Source organism: Podarcis bocagei (genome assembly GCF_964188305.1).
Source record: "Podarcis bocagei genome assembly, chromosome: 7".
Taxonomy (NCBI): Eukaryota; Metazoa; Chordata; class Lepidosauria; order Squamata; family Lacertidae; genus Podarcis; species Podarcis bocagei.
Window position 1 is genome coordinate 11770673 of NC_138132.1, and position 19316 is coordinate 11789988.

Sequence of the window (19316 nt, forward strand, 5' to 3'; positions counted from 1 at the left end):
GCCCCGGGGCTTCTCTTTTTAACATGCTGATTTTCTTTACAGCTTTCCTTTTTTCATCTTCTGAAACCAGCTCCTCTCTTCCTTATGCCCCAATCTCTGGGAGACATATCCGTTGGAGTTATTTGCTAATGACCTGCGCGGTGTTGCTTTTTCCCTTATTCTTCTGCCAGGGCTGGAGTTCAAAAGGAGCGCTTTTGTATAAAATGGCTTTCGGTTATGTATGTGTGTTAACTTTGCCTCCTGACCGGATCCCAAAGAACAAAACAAAACAATAAAGATGAGTATGCTGTTGAGCATATGCAAAGGTTTTTTCTGTGTGTGAGCATATCTTCTTCTTTGGTGATCACTCATAGCTGAGTAAGATTGTCTTCCATAAACACGGTTTTAACAATGAGTCCGTAAGTGACTGTGGAGGCCAATTCGGGATCCACACATCCTTCCACAGTGGGGACATTGGTTTCCGGGCGCGAGTTGATCACGGTGTGGATTTGCCAAGCGTGCCTTCCTCCTAGTACGTTTCTCCTTTGCGTCCTGAGTTTGAGTGTCTTCAAAGCCCATGACACCTTAGGTAAAGGCTGTTCTCCAATTGGAGCGCTCGCAGGCCAGTGTTTCCCAATTGCTGGTGTTTATACTACATTTTTAAAAATTTGCCTTCAGACAGTCTTTGAACCTCTTTTGTTGACCACCAGCATTACGCTTTCCATTTTTAAGTTCGGAATAGAGTAGTTGCTTTGGAAGACGATCATCAGGCATCCGCACAACATGACCAGTCCAACGAAGTTGATGTTGAAGAATCATTGCTTCAACATTGCAGAGTTAACATAAGACAAGCCGTCCTGGATCAGGCCAAAGGCCCATCTAAAGTCCAGCATCCTGTTCTCACAGCGGCCAGCTAGATGCCCATGGGAAACCCGCAGCCAAGATCCGAGTGCAAGAGCACTTTCCCCTCCTGTGGTTTCCAGCTACTGATATTCAGAAGCATTACTGCCTTCAGCTGAGGAGACAGAACCATCTTGGTAATAGCTTTCAATAGCCTTCTCCTCCCTGAATTTGTCCAAGTACTTTCTTCACCACCTCTCACTGCTATAGAGTTTCGGAATTAAGGCTTCCAGGGTAGAAAACTTGGTCAAAGTTGTGCCCTTAAAAAACCCCAAAATGACACCCACTCATCCAAAAAATTCCATTCTGCAAGAAGAAATGCAGGATTGTGAGAGTTTATCAGACGTTGCTCAAACAGCCTCAAGAGTATATTTGTAACAATAAGGTCTTAAAACATGTTGTTGTTTTTAATCATGGAATCATAGAATTGTAGAGCTGGAAGGGACGCCAAACACTGCAATGCAGGGATCTCAGCTAAAGCAAAATGAAAAATGAGTTTCTCAAACATCTGAATTCTGCTCCAGTGGCACAATCTGTGCCCCCTCCTGATCACAGTACACACACAGTCTTAGTGGGTTTGATCCTCAACACATTAAGCAGAAATGAAAGTAGAGATTATCACCGAAGTTTGTAATTACTTGGTTCAGAATATGAATTTCCTCAGTTTGTTAGAGTCAGATGAAGGAGCGTCTCCACCCCCATCATTCAGCCCAGACACTGAGGTCCAGCACTGAGGGCCTTCTGGCGGTTCCCTCATTGCGAGAAGCCAAGTTACAGGGAACCAGACAGAGGGCCTTCTTGGTAGTGGCGCCTGCGCTGTGGAATGCCCAGCAGATGTCAAGGCAATAAGCAACTATCTGACTTTTAGAAGACATCTGAAGGCGGCCCTGTTTAGGGAAGTTTTTAATGTTTGATGCTGTATTGTGTTTTTAATATATGGTTGGAAGCCGCCCAGAGTGGCTGGGGAAACCCTGCCAGATGGGCGGGGTATAAATAATAATTTATTATTATTATTATTATTATTATTATTATTATTATTATTATTACTACTACTACTACTACTACTACTACTACTACTACTACAAACAGTCCCCTCCAGAAGTTCTTCTCTGGCTTGGAAGTGAAGTGAGGTTCTGCACATCATGTGCAATGTTAAGATTGGCCAGCCTATTTAAAAGGCGCATGTGTAAACATTATTTGTCAACTTCTTACTCATGATTAAAAAATAAAAGCAAAACCTCTCATTGATTGCTACAAGAAACTTGACCAGACCTATCTTTAAGTTTGGTAAACACGGTCTACATCTGTGTGAGTCAATTCTCTCAGCCGTTTCTTGCAGATATTTTATGTGGGTCCCTATTCAAGATCTAAATCCCTCTCTTGTTCCTCTGTGCATGTTTGGAAGAAGGAATTTCCGGACACTGCTCCCCACCATGGATGGTGCTAAGCCAAGAGAGAACGCTTGGGAAACAGGCGGGTCCCCCCCCCCCCTGCAGAGAACTCCAAGAAAGCTCCTAGCTAGCTACTGAATTCCAAATAGAGCCAAGAGGATTTCAGCTATCATTCCTGAGGGCTGGGATTCTGGATTTCTGGAATCTAGACCACTGGAGTCAGTTCTCAGCTCTTGAAGGGGTGGAGGGAAGAGAGAGAAAGGGGAAAGGCTTGCAGCCAAGAACCTCTGGCTTTGGTCCCAAGCTCTGGGAATAGTTATTTCATAGTGGTAAGGGTGGGAGACAGGTATTTCTGGATTCCCCATGTGCCATGCCCAACAGTGCTCCTATCTTGCTATATAACAGGGGTGTGGCCTTCCAGATGTTGTTGGACTACAGCTCCCATAATCCCTGTCCACTGGCCCTGCCGGCTGGGGCTGATGGGAGTTTTAGTACAACAGCATCTGAAGGCCACAAATTTCCCACAACTCCTTTCTTCCCTTTAAAATTTTAACTTCCAGTTTCCTAAATGCCTATTTTATCTCCACTTTTATGTCCTACTGGGTTGCAACCTATTTTTTTTAAAAAAACCTTTCACTGCAGCAGGGGTCCACAACACTTTTGGGCCTGGGGGCACATCGGGGAATCTAAGAAACTGCTACGGGCATCGCAAAGTACCCATTTCACTGAAGAACAACTGGCGATGCTCAGAGCCAACCTCTCTTCACTGTAACAGGCAAAACATCTTCAAAGGTGGTATAATGGTTAGAGTGCTGGACTAGCGCAGTCGTGAAATGCTCTGGCTGACCTTGGGCCAGTCACGGTCTCTCAGCCTAACCTATTTTAAATAATAAAAGAATAAATAAAATTGACAGATAAACAACCACCCCACAGGCAACCAAACACAGGAAGGGGCCTTTTCTGTGGTGGCTCCCCATTCATGGAATACTCTCCTCAGGGAGGCTTGCCTGGCGCCTTCATTACATATCCTTAGTCACCATTACATATCCTTAGGCACCAGGCCTTTGGCTGATTAACATTCTGTGGTCCTTTTAATGTGACTGAGAGGGGGTTTAATGGTTTGTTTCACTTTTGTTTTATTATGTATTTTGTGTTTTCATTTTGTATTCTTATGTTGTGAACTTTGGATGAAGGGTGGCATACAAATTTAGTTAACAACAAACAACAACGACACAAAATCAACAAAACCATGTACAGCACCATGTTTTAAGTACAGTGGTACCTCTGGTTACGAACTTAATTCGTTCCGGAGGTCCGTTCTTAACATGAAACCGTTCTTAACCTGGGATACCACTTTAGCTAATGGGGCTTCCTGCTGCGCGATTTCTGTTCTCATCCTGAGGTAAAGTTCTTGAAGTGAAGGCACAAGACAGGTGTTGATTGTCATGTGAGCTGCGCACAGGTCGGCTGAAGCGAGCTGCTGACCAGTCCTGTGGAGCCTCCTTTTATTGAGACAAATATGCAAGCTAGGTAGATACATTTTGGGCTGTGACCTTTACACATCTTCCGTCCCAAGATCGTGGGGTGGTACAAAGTTATTTTGGCCCCTGTTTCCACAGCGTCATTTTCCCCTTGCACAGTGTATGACAAAGGAGACAAAAGGTCTCAGAGACAAAGGTTACAGACAGGACACCGCAGACTGCTGAGACTGCAAAAGGTCAGACAGAGGGAACGATGTACCAACAGCCGTGGCTTGTCGGGGGGGGGGGTTGTACCCCACACCCCAGGGTCACGTGTGCAGGCAGACTGTGGCTGCGTGCTGGTGGAGAGTGTGCTCCCTCCGGACCCCACCGTCCACTCCGCGATATCCCTACAGTTCTTAACCCGAGGTGCTACAGTGGTACCTCAGGTTACTGACGCTTCAGGTTACAGACTCCGCTAACCCAGAAATAGTACCTCGGGTTAAGAACTTTGCTTCAGGATGAGAACAGAAATTGCACGGCGATTAAGAAAAGTTTAAGGTTAAGAACAGACCTCCAGAACGAATTAAGTTCATAACCCAAGGGACTACTGTACTTCCAGGTTAGCGGCGTCTATAACCCAAAGTGTTTGTAACCCGAGGTGTTTGTAACCCGAGATACCACTGTATATAAATTGGAAGGGGGCAGGTGATCTTGGCACACTGGCAGGCCCCTGGTTGCGGCCTGATATTATTCCTGCTTCTCGGTATTATCCGTTCTATTCTTATGATGTTCTATGACTTTAAAACCAGGATCGATTTCATATCAGGGATTTATATTTTGGATTTTGCCTTGAGAGGGCCCAGCCCAAGCAGGCAGCCGACGAGTATTTTAAATAAATTATAACAAGCGTGGCAAAGCTTTTCCTGACAGGAAAGCACCACCAGCCCTGCCTCCCTGAGTGTCAGGCTGCAAAAGGCATAAGCGCAGGACCAGCTGGAAAAGGTGGCAACCCTGCCCTAGCAGGTTTCAGCCCGGAAGACAGCTAGTGGGCAGAATCACTGTCCAGGAGAGGGGGAAATTTAGAAGGACACCTGCAAGAAAAATGACCCGTTGTTCTTGGAGCAAGAAGGGGGAGAGAGGGATGATAGAGTATGGAACAAGGGCTGGGGACATCTGGTACATTACGGGATCTGTTTAAAGACCCATCCGTTTCTCTGATCCTGGCGGGATTTGAGGGATGGATGGAGAAATGAAGGGGGAGCAAATAGCTAGCAATAAGCCATTGATCAGCTACAGGCGGGCTGCAGACAGGCTCTTAGAGCAGAAGGGAAAGTGGGGAGAGGCTCTGACCAGGTAAATGAGGGAGGGGGAGAAGAAGGACTTTAAAAAGGCAAAAGGGCCGAGACCAAGGCAATCGCATGCAACCCAAGAGGTAGTTTTGCATAGTGGTTAGGGTACTGCGCTTCGGACAGGGGAGAACCAGGTTCAAGTCTCCAGTCACCCAGAAATCTCCCTGGGTAACCTTGGGCTGGTCACAGCCTGGCCTGCCTCGCAAGGCTGTTGTGAGGACACTGTTGCATGCCAAAATCCATGTGCCCTCGGCTTCTTGGGAGGGAGGGCTGGGTTAAAATGCAGGAACAACAAGCTCTTTTCAAAGGCACAACAAGCCAAGGGTGAGCTTGTGCATGTGCAGAGTTTCCCTTCAAGTAACTAGCATCAGCTCTCTGTACTGAGATTAGGAGCAGGACCTTTTGTTCTAAGTACAGTGGTACCTCGGGTTACAGACGCTTCAGGTTACAGATGCTTCAGGTTACAGACTCCGCTAACCCAGAAACAGTACCTCGGGTTAAGAACTTTGCTTCAGGATGAGAACAGAAATCGTGCTCTGGCGGCGCAGCAGCAGCAGGAGGCCCCATTAGCTAAAGTGGTGCTTCAGGTTAAGAACAGTTTCAGGTTAAGAACAGACCTCCGGAACGAATTAAGTACTTAACCCGAGGTACCACTGTACTTTATTCCAGATGCACGGGTGTTTCAGCACCTCGTTTTAGAAATTAACTAAGCCCCAGTTGTAGGTAACAAGATCAACTGAGTACGGGAATGCTTGGGCCCTCTAATTCTAGAGTTATTTCCGTCTTAGTACCCCCCCCTCTGGAGAAATGGGGTGTGAAAACTGGGGGAATGCTCCCAGCAAAATGGGAGGAAGCATTTGCTAACAGAGCAAGCAACTGCAATTGAAAACATTACATAGAATATGGGAATGGGTGTCCTCATGGATTTTTTTTGGGGGGCTGGGGGCATAGTAAAACAAGCAGGCGAATGAGAATAATAATGTACATTTTGCCTTATATCTTAGGTTCTACAAATGCTAGAAATGTACTCTTCTTTTTTAGGAAAGCTGTAGATTTGGAGATTATGGTTCATCTGCCTCCCTTGCCCCCAAAGGTCTGCAAGGTGGTGTAACAGGTAGGACTCGGGGAAAACCCCACATCTTTAGTGGAAGATGTCGCAGGAGGCAGTAGATCAGCATCATGCTGCCATATGGCTGCTGACCGTCCTGCAGAGACCTGTGTAGGCCAGTTATATTGTTGGCCTTTTCCCATGAAGAATACTGCTGGCCAATCAGCAACGACACACTTCCCAGGTGCAGATCAGATAGCTCCTCATGCATCAACCCCCCCCCCCAAAAAGGCAGAGAGCTGAACAAAATTTGCATATGCTGATACAAACACGTTCACACATACACATTTAGAAATGTTATCTGTTGCATATAATAAAATGGTAAGCGCATCATCACACTGCAGTTTGCTTAGCCACAGGCAGGTGGTGCTGCAAACTATAGCATAATGAGAGGCACCATGAGGTGGAAAGTCTATGAGGTCAGTGGAGAGTGGTTCCCTAGAGGGAAAGAGGTTTCGTGAGGTGGAGGAGTTGGCGATGGAAGCAGAATTCCATCACCTCATTGTGTGTATTATGTGGGGCCTGGTCTACACACACAAAACAGAACGGGGATCCTGAGACAGTTGATTAGGCTGTCTGAACTGGGACTGCAGGACTCCATTCAAGTTAAACAAAACGTAACATTCCCACTGAGCCATGCACAAACCAGGCCTAGGCAAGCAGTGCAGACTTCTGGCAACCCTTGAAACACCACCGCAGACTCTGTCCTGGTTTACACAAGCTTCAGAATTGGGCAGCAATGAGCTAAAGGAGCTATGTGATTACAGAGTGGACTGTGCTGCTATAGCCTACAAATGGGGGCTCACTTTTCTATTGCTCCCTATATTTGAAAATTCAGCACAGCAGGGAGAGGCCTGGGCTACAATCTTGCTCCTGAATGTGTGCCCCCTCCAAAAAAATAGTAATAATAATCTGCAGAGAGGTTGTTGTTTTATGTGGGGGCAGCATTCAGACATAGCCTCCTACTTGACTCCACTTCCCATCATCCCTGACCCTTGGCCATGCTGGCTGGGGCTGATGGGAGGTGGAGTCCAATGACATATGGAAAGTCACAGGCCCCCCACTCCTGCTCTAGGTAAAGTCCTTTTCAGGGCTAGGTGCTTGCAACTGCCTGACCCTGGGGCGGCCATATCCTACTTCACAGAAAGCAGTCCTCTGTTTGCAAATGGGCTCTTTGGTCCACAGATAAAGAACGATGAGAACTGAGAGCAAGTGGCTCAACACCTGGCCTCACCTCTTCACGGCCTTTCCCACTAGGGTTAGCTAGTTTCCAATTTAAATAATAGTAAATATTTCCAAATTTGCATATGGGCAAATAAATCACCATACGCACATTTTTTGCAATTCCGGTACATCTTTTTTGGGGTGAGGCGTGTCCTTTTTGGGGCAACGCCTAAGTGGGCACCCTGCCCTGCTTTTACTTCTGCACAAATATATCACTGGGGGGTTTTCAAAACAAAGTGGGATAGGTCAAGAAATTGCTCATGTCTGAGGAGGAAGATGTGTCTAGCACTACAATACCCTGAAGAAACTCATTTGCCACTGTCTCACTCTCCAGCAAACTGAATCAACACCACATGTTTAAACCGTGTGGTTTCCTCCAAAGAATTCTGGGAACTGTAGTTCACTCTCCACAGAGCTACGATTCCCAGCACCCTTAACAAATTACAGCTGCCGGCATTCTTTGGGAGAAGCCATGTATGGGGTATATACAAGCCCAGCCCCACTGCCCTGGTTACTGTGAAGTATGTGGGGCAGGGGGCCTTCCTGACAACCACCATCTATTGAAGTTTGGTTGGTTGGAGTTCAGAGAGAAGTGCCTTTTCCATCATGGCTTCCATTTTGCAGAATGAGTTCCCCGTGGAGATGAGGTGAGCTCTGAGGATGGGCTCCTTTTGCAGTGAGTTAAATCACTTTCGATCCCCTCTGGATCACTGATACCAAGTTCTTCCTCTCTTTTCCGTTTCACCCCCTGCAGTTGTTTGTTGATTTATAATATTTCTCGCCCGCCTTTCGCCATGAACGCCCAGGGCCGGTTACAACAACATCATACACAACGATCAAAACAGATTTTTAAAAATTACAATGACCAAACAACCAAGCCGTTCCAAAGCGAACTACAATAAAGGTTCTTAATTCTTCAAATTGTGGATGTGTTAACTGATGGATAAATTTTTTTTAATCGTTTTCTGTCTGTTGGGAGCCGCTCTGAGATTCGCAAACGTCTATACGAAAAGCGGGATGTAAGTTTAAAATGAAATAAATTTCTGGCTTTCAGTCTATCCTCCCTCTCCTCCGGGGCCTCCTCTGTTCAGTCCTCCCCTTCCTCCTCTATTTTTAGCCAGCATCTCTTTTTATTTTTTATTTATTTCGGCTCCCCTCTCTCCTCTTCCTTTCTAAACACTTCCTCCCCTCCTTTCGGGGAGCGCTCCACTCCCCCGAGCGTTATGACTTCATCCCGGCGCGGGCTGCCGGCAAGGAGAAATAAATCTTCATAAAGGCTGGGTTGTGATTAATCCGTGGGCCAAGGCTCGAGAGCGGGACCTTTCCCATTAGTGGATAATGGGAAGATGGAAAGCTCCTGTCGCCAGCACTAGCTGCCCGTCATTTGTTCCACTTTGCAGTCCATTTGGCGGGGAGACTACAAGGCACTCCATCAAAAATATTTTCAGAGTTAATTTCCGTCCCTTAATCTGCTTGATTCTTATTTTGTATCGAATGGCAGAATCGATTTTCGTGGCGACTAAATTAAATAAGGGCTCTTTTCATGCATGGGGGAGCCCGGGAGCTAAGGGGAGAAGGGGGGGGGTGAGTGAGGAAGAATTAGAAAAGAGGAGAAAGGGGAAAAGGGAGGGGTGGAAAAAAAATAAAAGATGTGCAGGCACATGGAAGGATAAATAGATAGGACTGGGGGAGAGTGGGGGGAGATTGGTTTCGAACCCACAATCCCACCTTCCCCCTCCCCTCGCAGCATCCACAAAGGTGGGCCCAGGCAAATGCATTCACACAAACACCTTCGCTCTTGCCCGGTGTTGGTGCCAGGATTGGCACCCTCCATGCCCCCTTCCCCTGCCTCCATCAGTCCCCCGCCTCCTCCTCACCACAGTTCTTGCTAGTTGGCCCCCTGTGGGAGGGGGGCAGCCCCTTGGCGGATGCCTGAGCATGGCGACCTCTGACCCCAGCTCCGCTCTTGTCCGTAAGATTTCTGGAAGCCCACCGCTGCGTTCTGTGCCTTCTCCTCCGGACTCCAATACTGATATTTTCCATTTAACTATGGTGGTGGTTGGCAGGAAGAGAGGGCTGCCTCACCTATTGCTCTGTAGAGAATTAAAACACCCCTATAAGCTGCAGACATCAGGAACCTACAGGAGCTATAAGGCCACCTTCTTACCTTACAGATCCTGATCCGTCACTTTCGAGAGCAGTCCGGATAACAGATCCAATACGCCTCAAAGAGCAACGGCAATCCAATAATGTCTACTTGGGAGTAAAGCACACAGAGTTCGCAAAAGGATGGAGGCCTCAGCCTAATGCACGCTGCCGCCTTTTCTCCTTTGCACCAAACAAAACACCAAACATTAGTCTGCTATTGAAAGATGCTGAGCAGACTCAGCAATCATAACAACAGTAATATTAGTAATAATACTGAGGGGCAGCCCTTCTCCTTAGTTAATAAACGGGGCTTCTGGTTGAGGAATTTATACAAGTTATACCAAGGTGGGGAGAGTGCGCTAGACTTTGCTCCGTAATGCACTGAGAAAGGGTTAAAAAGGGATGTGGTTATATTTTAAGACCCACCTTATTTCTGTGATTCTTAAGTTGCTTTCGACTGTCTTTGTTTTTTAACTGAAATCCGCCCTGCCTGCAACCTTAAGGTGAAGGGCTGGTAATCAACAACAACAACAACAAAAACAACAATTAATCCTTCGCTAGACTCTGAGGATAGATAACACCCTGCTTCGGCAAGGAGAGGCCTAGGCCAGATTCAGAAGGAGGAGGAAATACAGCGGAGGGCGCAGGTGATCAGTTCATACACAAACACACAACGGCTCCCCTCCCCACAAGCATCAGGTTCAAGTGGTGTTTGCTGCCCCCCCTCCATCAGAGCCTTCCATGTTCATTTCATCCACCATTCTTCTTCTTCCCTTGTCAGATAGACTCAGAACCCCCCCCCCCGACTCTGTGGACCCATGGGGAGAGTTGGAGGTGGGGGCTGTTGCTCTCTTTCTCTCTGGATCACATATAACCCTTTTGCCCAGCAAGAGGAGGAGAGTTCATTTATTCATGCTGGAGCCCAGCCATTCATTTATCTCTTTTTGCATCTCTGACAGCTTGACATGCCTTTGGCTCCCACCAAGAGCCCCCCGCCCTATTTCCCCATCCATCCTCCAAGCCTCTTTATCCGCCGTCCCGTCCAACAAGCCAGGGCATCTAACAGGGGTTGTGTTTTTAGAGCGCCACAGCCACAGTCTACACCGGGGGTAGGCAAACTAAGGCCCGGGGGCTGGATGCGGCCCATTCACCTTCTAAATCCGGCCCGCAGATGGTCCGGGAATCAGTGCGTTTTTACATGAGTAGAATGTGTCCTTTTATTGAAAATGCATCTCTGGGCTATTTGTGGGGCATAGGAATTTGTTCATTTTTTCCCTTCAAAATATAGTCCGGCCCCCCACAAGGTCTGAGGGACAGTGGACCGGCCCCCTGCTGAAAAAGTTTGCTGACCCCTGGTCTACACTCTTCCTCAATGTCTTCTTTGCGAACTATTTCTTCCCAAGCCTTCTCCCATTGGAAAGTTTAATAAGGTACACAAACACTATCTGAAATTAGTGGCTGCAAGCAAGATTTCTAGGAGGGTGGGCTGCCTAAGTCTGTTGTTGCAAAAGCAACATAAAACCCCAAGGTGCCTTAAAAGGCCAGCAAGCACATTGCGACAGAAGTTTTTGCAATGTATGCTATCGCTGGCGGAAATGTGTCTCTCTCTCTCTCTTTCACAGACACGAGGAAAAAGAATGTTTTGATTCATTCGTTTCCTCTCTAGACCGCTTTACATTTTCAAGAAAAAAATCTCAAAGCGGTTGACAATGCAGGAAATCGTCATAAAAAGCAATTCAGAGGAAAACACTATTGAAGAAAGACAAAATATGAAGTATACATTCAAAGCAACGTAATTAACAGGAAGCTGAAATATATGAAAGATTTCAGAATAAAACATTGCAAAGGTCAACGATGGAATGTACGTTAAACGCAGCAAAGTTAGCGACGACGAAATCTCAAAGCATTTCAAAAGAAAACATTCCTAAAAGAAGTCAGATATAAAATGCACATTTAAAACAGCGTAATTAACAACAGAATAGAATATTATCGTAAGCATAAAATGTACCTGCCGCTGTCACTGCCAGTTCTGCCAATGGCGGCTCAGGCTCAATGGCCTAAAAGACAGTCAAGGTGGTCTGTGGCCTCTTCAGTGGCCTCAGCTTTTGTAGCTGGAGTCAGTCAGGGCTCTGTCCTCCCAATGCAGGGAGCAGGCCTTCCAGGACTCACAGCCAAGATGGTCCAGCACAAACCAGCACTTTAAATTCGTAACCTATCCATGCTCTGAGTGAGAAACAGCATTCTTCCTAACGCTCATTCTCTTTCTCTCCAGCAGGGGGCACTGGCAATAAGATGGATAACAAAAAAGAAAAAGGAAGTGATGTACATTGCATGACTTAACACAAGGAGAAATTGACCACTGGGAGGGTCCTTCCACTTGTACTGTGGAAAATGCAAATCACAAACCCAGTTCTACTCTTTCAGAGGAAGGAGCAAGATTGCTTACTCCTACCGTCTCCCTCCCCAAATGAATGTACTTGCAAGGGGGGTGGCACTGGGTCTCAACCTGTGTCTTGCAATACAGGATATCCAACAATATATTCCAGTTTCTAGAGTAGGCCATGTACACGTGAGATCTGCAAAATAATAATAATAATAATTATTATTATTATTATTATTATTATTATTATTATTATTATGCTTATTAGGTGTCCCCCCTCTGAAAAGTAAACTGAAAGTGACTTAGAATATAATTAGGGTTGCCATACATCTGGAATTTCCCAGTCATAAGCCAGCAATCGGCTGTCGGAAGCTGTGTCCGGGTAGAAATTGCTGGGTTTTTTCCTCTATTTTTCACCAAGATTTTGAAAAAAATAATTGAACAACTTGGGGCAAGATGGAAAAATTCTCAACAACTTTACCAAAAAATGTTCAACAACAACTTTTCTGTCCTGATTGTCACTTTTTGAAATATGGCAATCCTAATATAATACAAATGTTAAAATCAGTATACATTTAAAACAAACAAACAAACAATATCCATATCCATATATGTAAAGGGCAGCTCATCCCAGCCCACCCACTAAAGGAAACCACAAGATCTAAAACTCTTCAAGGTAAAGGCGAAAAGCCTGGTTGAAAATAAATGTTAAAAGAAACAAATAATGTTATAAGTTTTCAAAACTACCAAGCTTAAGACTAGTTGCTTAGCTTTTAAACTGACAGTCCACCTTAATGCCCATGAATATAAGTACAGTGGTACCCCGCAAGACGAACGCCTCGCAAGACGGAAAACCCGCTAGACGAAAGGGTTTTCCGTTTTGGAGGCGCTTCGCAAAACGAATTTCCCTATGGGCTTGCTTCGCAAGACGAAAGCCCATAGGGAAATCTCTGGGACAGGGTTCCCCACTGTCCTCTGACCTCCTCCGAAGGCTGGCGGTGGGGCGGAAAGACCTCCTCCCGCCGCCAGCCTTTGGAAGCCTGCTCCAAAGCCTGGCGGTGGGGCGGAAAGACCTCCTCCCGCCGCCAGCCTTCGGAAGCCTGCTCCAAAGCCTGGCGGTGGGGCGGAAAGACCTCCTCCCGCCGCCAGGCTTCGGAGCATCCTTCCGAAGGCTGGCGGCGGGAGGAGGTCTTTCCGCCCCACCGCCAGCCTTCGGAAGCCTGCTCCAAATCCTGGCGGTGGGGCGGAAAGACCTCCTCCCGCCGCCAGCCTTCGGAAGGATGCTCCGAAGCCTGGCGGCGGGAGGAGGGCTCTCTGCCCCACCGCCAGCCTTTGGAAGGCTGCTCCGAAGGCTGGCGGCAGGAGGAGGTCTTTCCGCCCCATCGCCAGCCTTCAGAAGGCTGTCCTGAAGACTTGCGGTGGGAGGAGGGTTTTCCTTCCCACCGCCAACATTCAGAATGCTGTTCTGAATGTTGGCGGTGGGGAGGAAAAACCCTCCTCCCACCGCAAGCCCCGGGAACAGAGGAGAAGCGCTGCGCCCCTTCCCCTCTGTTCCCGTACCTGTCCTGAAGGCTTGCGGTGGGGAGAAAAGCCCTTCTCCGCACCGCCAGCCTGGCAAGCGGTTTCCCTAGGAACGCATTAATTGATTTTCAATGCATTCCTATGGGAAACCGTGCTTCGCAAGACGAAAAACTCGCAAGAAGAAAAAACTTGCGGAACGAATTAATTTCGTCTTGCGAGGCACCACTGTATTTGGAAGTATGTAAGATTACATTTTTTTAATGATGATTTGAAATTTGAACTTCAGTGTAAAGTGAGATTGTATCAGGCTAAATTTATTTACAGCATTTGGAGTGTTTTGTATACATTATTTTGATTTTCAATAATTCCATAAGCAAGGGGCCACCACAAAAAAGTCCCAACCTCATGTTGCCACCCTCCGCACCTCCCTCTGAGAGGTCACACAGAAAAGGACCTCTTGTGATGAACATAGGCCTGGGTGGTTCCTGTGGAGAGAGGCGGTCCTTGAGGTATTGTGGTCCTGAGCCACACACTTTGCAGTGGGTGCAGCTGCTGAAGAAGCAGAAGCCACTTCATTCCATTTTCATTCCATCCCATGTTTTCATTATTATTGTTATCATTATTAAAACCAATAATAAATAATAAAAGTTGTTTATTATTGTTGTTGTTATTGTTTCATTTTATAATGTATATAAAACAGAGAGAACAATTATAACGCCAGACGAAAATTAAAAGATGAAAAACGGAATCCTAAAATAGGCACAGAGAATGTGTAGTTTCACATGCGTTAAAATAACTGTGTTAAATCTGAAATCTATACTGCATCTGTTTCTTGAGTCTTCTGGAAGCAACAACAGGCCTTTTCTTTCAAGCTTGTTTTTGTTGGCCATGGTGGATGCAGTACGTTTGGTTGGGGATGATGAAAGGGGGAAAAGTTTCAGTAAGAAGTCAGCATTTTTACCCGAAGATTCTCCAAATAAGTTACGTTTTCACAAGTAACTCCAACAACACCATTTGGTCTCTTCACAGTCGGCTCCCATCATTGATCAAGAAAACAGAAGGTGCGCAAGTCATTTTTCAATTGAATGTACGTTCTGATACTGCTCTTTTATTCAATATACAAAGCCAAAAGAAACAAACACCCACTTCTTTCTTTCTTTCTTTTTCTTTCTCTTTCTTTCTTTCTTTCTTTCTTTCTTTCTTTCTTTCTTCTCTCTCTCTCTCTCTCTCTCTCTCTCTCTCTCTCTCTCTCTCTCTTTCTTTCTTTCATTTGGGTAAACACCCCATTCAGTCATCATAACATCTGCCTAAGTCCAAAATCCAGAGGTGATGGGTAGGAGGTCATGGAGAGAAAGACCCACAGAAACAATTTTTTTTTATTATTTTTTATCTCCAAGGAAACACAGAGCTTCCTTGCTACATCTTCCAGATGGGGTCATTCTCAATCTGTAATAGCCCTGAGATAGTGATAGGCCCCATGACACTCAAATTGTGGATTGGGCCCTCTTGAGAGGAGCAGAATGGCTGGAAGGAGGACACAAACTTTCAAGGAGGGGCATGATCCAGTCTTCAGCACATGAGAATCATATAATTGTAGAGCTGGAAAGGACCACGAGGGTCATCTAGTCCAACCCCCTGCAATGCAAGAATCTTTTGCCTAACATCGGGCTTGAACCCACAACCCTGAGATTAAGAGTCTCATGATTTACTGACTGAACTATCCAGAGTATTCCTAACCACCCCCCCAAGCACCACAGCCCCAACAAAAATACCCACCCCAGGGTGCTCTGCACCCTGGACAAAATCTACCATTGGCTTTCCCTGGCCTTGCAATTCTTAGGCTGTGTACAAACCATATGTTTAAAGCTCTTTACCTCCTTCAAAGAATCCTGGGAACTGCAATTTATGTTGGTTAATATGGTTCAAGAACAAAAGCAGAATTCCCTGGGTGCCTAGATCCAGGTTTGGGACAAGTACTCTTTGGTTAGAGAACCCCAGCAGAGATTTAAAATCACAAAACATGCAGCAAAGTAAAGTGTAGAAATATAAGCTGTTGAACCTTTAAAATATCCCCTTCTAAGTTGCTTCCAAAGTTCCTCACTTTCCTTAGCATAAAAAGAGACCACACGTTTGGTAAGTTAAAATTGGTTTACTTACAAACTCTTCAAAGGTCAGGTTCATGTGCATATCCATACAGCAGCAAGAAAAGACAGGCAACATAAATTAGGTTCCAAAATAGACAAGAGTTTCTAAATTATCTGTATAGAAGCACAAAGATGGTTTGCTTAAGCCATGTGGTCGAAGCCTGGAGCACCCAGCTTACACCTCCTTACTGGTAGGCTTTGCATGGTTGAAGTGAGAGAACAAAGAGTCTGGTAGCCCTTTCTCCCAAGGTGAGGGGCTATGACCTAGCTAAGCCTGGCAGGGCAGCTTACTCTATGGCCTTAACCTCTTCATGTGTCAATAAGAGTTAAGCATGTTGGTTTTATGAGGCTGATTTATCCCACAGTTTAAGAGTGCGTGGAATTGTAGCTCTGTGATGAATAAACTGCACCTCCTAGGATTCTTGCGGGGGGGGGCATTCACATGCTTTAAATGTAGGGACTCAGCTACACAGCTGCAATTATGATGTTATAGGTAAAGGTAAAGGTAAAGGGACCGTGACCATTAGGTCCAGTCGTGGCCGACTCTGGGGTTGCAGCGCTCATCTCGCTTTATTGGCCGAGGAAGCCGGCGTACAGCTTCTGGGTCATGTGGCCAGCATGACTAAGTGGCGAACCAGAGCAGCGCATGGAAATGCCGTTTACCTTCCCGCCAGAGTGGTACCTATTTATCTACTTGCACTTTGACGTGCTTTCAAACTGCTAGGTTGGCAGGAGCAGAGACCGAGCAACGGGAGCTCACCCCGTCACAGGGATTTGAACTGCCAACCTTCTGATTGGCAAGCCCTAGGCTCTGTGGTTTAACCCACAGCGCCACCCGCATCCCTATGATGTTATAAGTGTGCTATAAAAATGTGAAACAAGATGGGGCTGTAGAGCTCAATGGCAAATTGCATATATATCTTTATAATGGGTTTTTCATAGCGTTTTTTTTATATCTGTGTAGATCCAGCCCAGGTGTGTACACAGCCTTAGGCTAAAATCACATGTTTTAAGGATGTTTAGGTGAACCGCCAATCACAAGTGTAAGGAGGAGGTAAAAGTGGGTGCCAGCTACATGTGACATCCCTTTGATAATGAGTGAACCAGAGTGTGTTAGCACATGATTTAGACAAGCTCATTCCAATTTCTGCCAAGGCAATTTTATTCACACAAAATACCAGGCTGCTATACTTTGCCAGCGTATTACAGTGGTACCTCGCAAGACGAATGCCTCGCAAGACAAAAAACTCGCTAGACGAAAGGTTTTTCCGTTTTTGATTTGCCTCGCAAGACGAATTTCCCTATGGGCTTGTTTCGCAAGACGAAAACGTCTTGCGACTTTGTTTCCTTTGTCTAAAAACAAAGACATGTTTTGTTTATAAAGTTAATTTATTTTCCCTTCAATTTTTGAACTGCTCTTTACAGTATGTGTGACTTTAAAGAGCAGTTAATAAACTGTTGTTGTACCAAATTTGGCTTTGTTTGGACTTTTTTTGACCATAGGAACGCATTAATTGATTTTCAATGCATTCCTATGGGATTTCGTGATTCGCAAGACGAAAAATTCGCTAGACGACAAAACTTGCGGAACGAATTAATTTCGTCTTGCGGGGCACCACTGTACTTTCCTAGGAAACATTTACATAGGTGCAACACAGGAATCCATGGGGAGATGAGAGCAAACAAGGGTTCTAGGGTTCTGCAGGTTTGTAAAATAAAAATAAAAATGCACTTTTAAAACAAAGGAAAGAGAAAGGGGTGCTTGAAGGGTATTTAACATTGGAAACTTAAACCAAAATGATTTCATGGCAGGGGGAGAAATGTGAGAAGGGAGAGTTGTGCGGAAGGGGGAAACTAAGAACTACTGTATTTTTCTGTGTATAACACGCTCCCATGTATAAGACGCCCCCTATTTCTGGCAACTCTGAATTAAGAAAATGAGGGGAGATTGTCCAGAGTTGTTGAGCTTTTTTTTTTGGAGGGGGGTGGCCCAGAATTGTTAATTGTTACGCTTTTTTTAGGGGGAATTGCAGAAATTTGCTCACCCGCCTGACCTACGCTGCCACTCACATGCGTTGCAAAAGCCAGCTATCGTCTGTCCCCTCGCCCAACAGAAGCTGCCAATCACCCTCCCAATTGCCACAACGACAGCCAATCAACAACAGCCCTTGCCACAGCCACCAATAACACACACAATAGCTAATGGGGCGTCTTGCTGCTGCTGCGCTGCCGGCACATGGTTTCTATTCTCATCCTGGGGATCCTATTCTCATTCTCAACTCAAGGTTACTCGTTCCAGGTTAGCGGAGTTTGTAACCTAAGGCATTTGTAAGCTGAGGTGTTTGTAACTCAAGTTACCACTGTATAAGACGACCCCCAATTTTTGACATACAGTGGTACCTCAGGTTACATACGCTTCAGGTTACAGACTCCGCTAACCCAGAAACAGTGCTTCAGGTTAAGAACTTTGCTTCAGGATGAGAACAGAAATCGTGCTCCGGTAGCGCGGCGGCAGCAGGAGGCCCCATTAGCTAAAGTGGTGCTTCAGGTTAAGAACAGTTTCAGGTTAAGTACGGACCTCCGGAACGAATTAAGTACTTAACCTGAGGTACCACTGTAATTTTTAAATAAAAAACCTTAGTCTTATACACGGAAAAGTAGGGCATGTTATTTATTCATTTTCCAGACTATAGGCATGCTTGTTAGATTAGTCACTGAAACATAAACAGATGGTGAGGACTTGATAACCTTCAATGCCTAGGCCTGGTCAGAAAGCCCCACCCCTACCTGCCCAGCCACACCTGAGGGCAAGGGTTCTCCATCCTTGCTCTACCAGCGTTTTTCAAACTTGGCTCACCAGCTGTTGTTGGGCAATTGATCCCTGCAGGGGCTTAGATGGGGTCCCTTCCAACTCTGCAATTCTATGTTTCTATGACTACAACTCCCATCACCCTTGACCACTGGTCTTGTTAGCTAGGGATGATGGAAGTTGTGGTCCAACAATGGCTGGGGACTCGAGTTTCAGAAACACTGGTGGCCTGAATTTCAGAGAGGAGTCTTTTCCACACTTCCTGGAGGGTGGAACTGGGCATCGTGGTCCAATGCTAAGATACAGTTCCACCCCTGACATGCCAGGATCCACAGTCTGATGCAAGAAGAGGTGCTTCCGTCCTAAGAATAAATTTTGATCATTTTAAAACAGGATCTGAAACAAGCTAGTGTTATGGAAATGACATTGCGGGGGCACATCTTTAAATAGGAATGCGGGTGGTGCTGTGGGTTAAACCACAGAGCCTAGGACTTGCCGATCAGATGGTCGGCGGTTCGAATCCCCGTGACGGGGCGAGCTCCCGTTGCTTGGTTCCTGCTCCTGCCCACCTAGCAGTTCAAAAGCACGTGCAAGTAGATAAATAGGTACCGCTGGGTGGGAAGGTAAACAGCGTTTCCATGCGCTGCTCTGGTTCGCCAGAAGCGGCTTAGTCACGCTGGCCACATGACCCGGAAGCTGTACACCAGCTCCCTTGGCCAATAAAGCGAGATGAGCGCCGCAACCCCAGAGTCGGCCACGACTGGACCTAATGGTCAGGGGTCCCTTTACCTGGCTGGAACTTCCTTCTTTTACTGACTACATAGACCTGCCGGGGACTTGCACCCCAATGAGCTGGGCCTTGAGTAGTCTCTCACCCTGGAATTTTCTTCCTTAACACTA

General features: G+C 46.2%; 1 protein-coding gene across 1 annotated transcript in view; it reads right to left on the minus strand.

Annotated features, from left to right (window-relative positions):
- Positions 1–11855, minus strand: part of ERFL (ETS repressor factor like) — a 161888-nt gene extending 150033 nt beyond the window's left edge. The window contains exon 1 of the mRNA XM_081200518.1: positions 11571–11855. The gene's annotated coding sequence lies outside the window, so the exon portion shown is untranslated. The remainder of the gene's footprint in view (positions 1–11570) is intronic.
- Positions 11856–19316: the final 7461 nt, after the last annotated feature.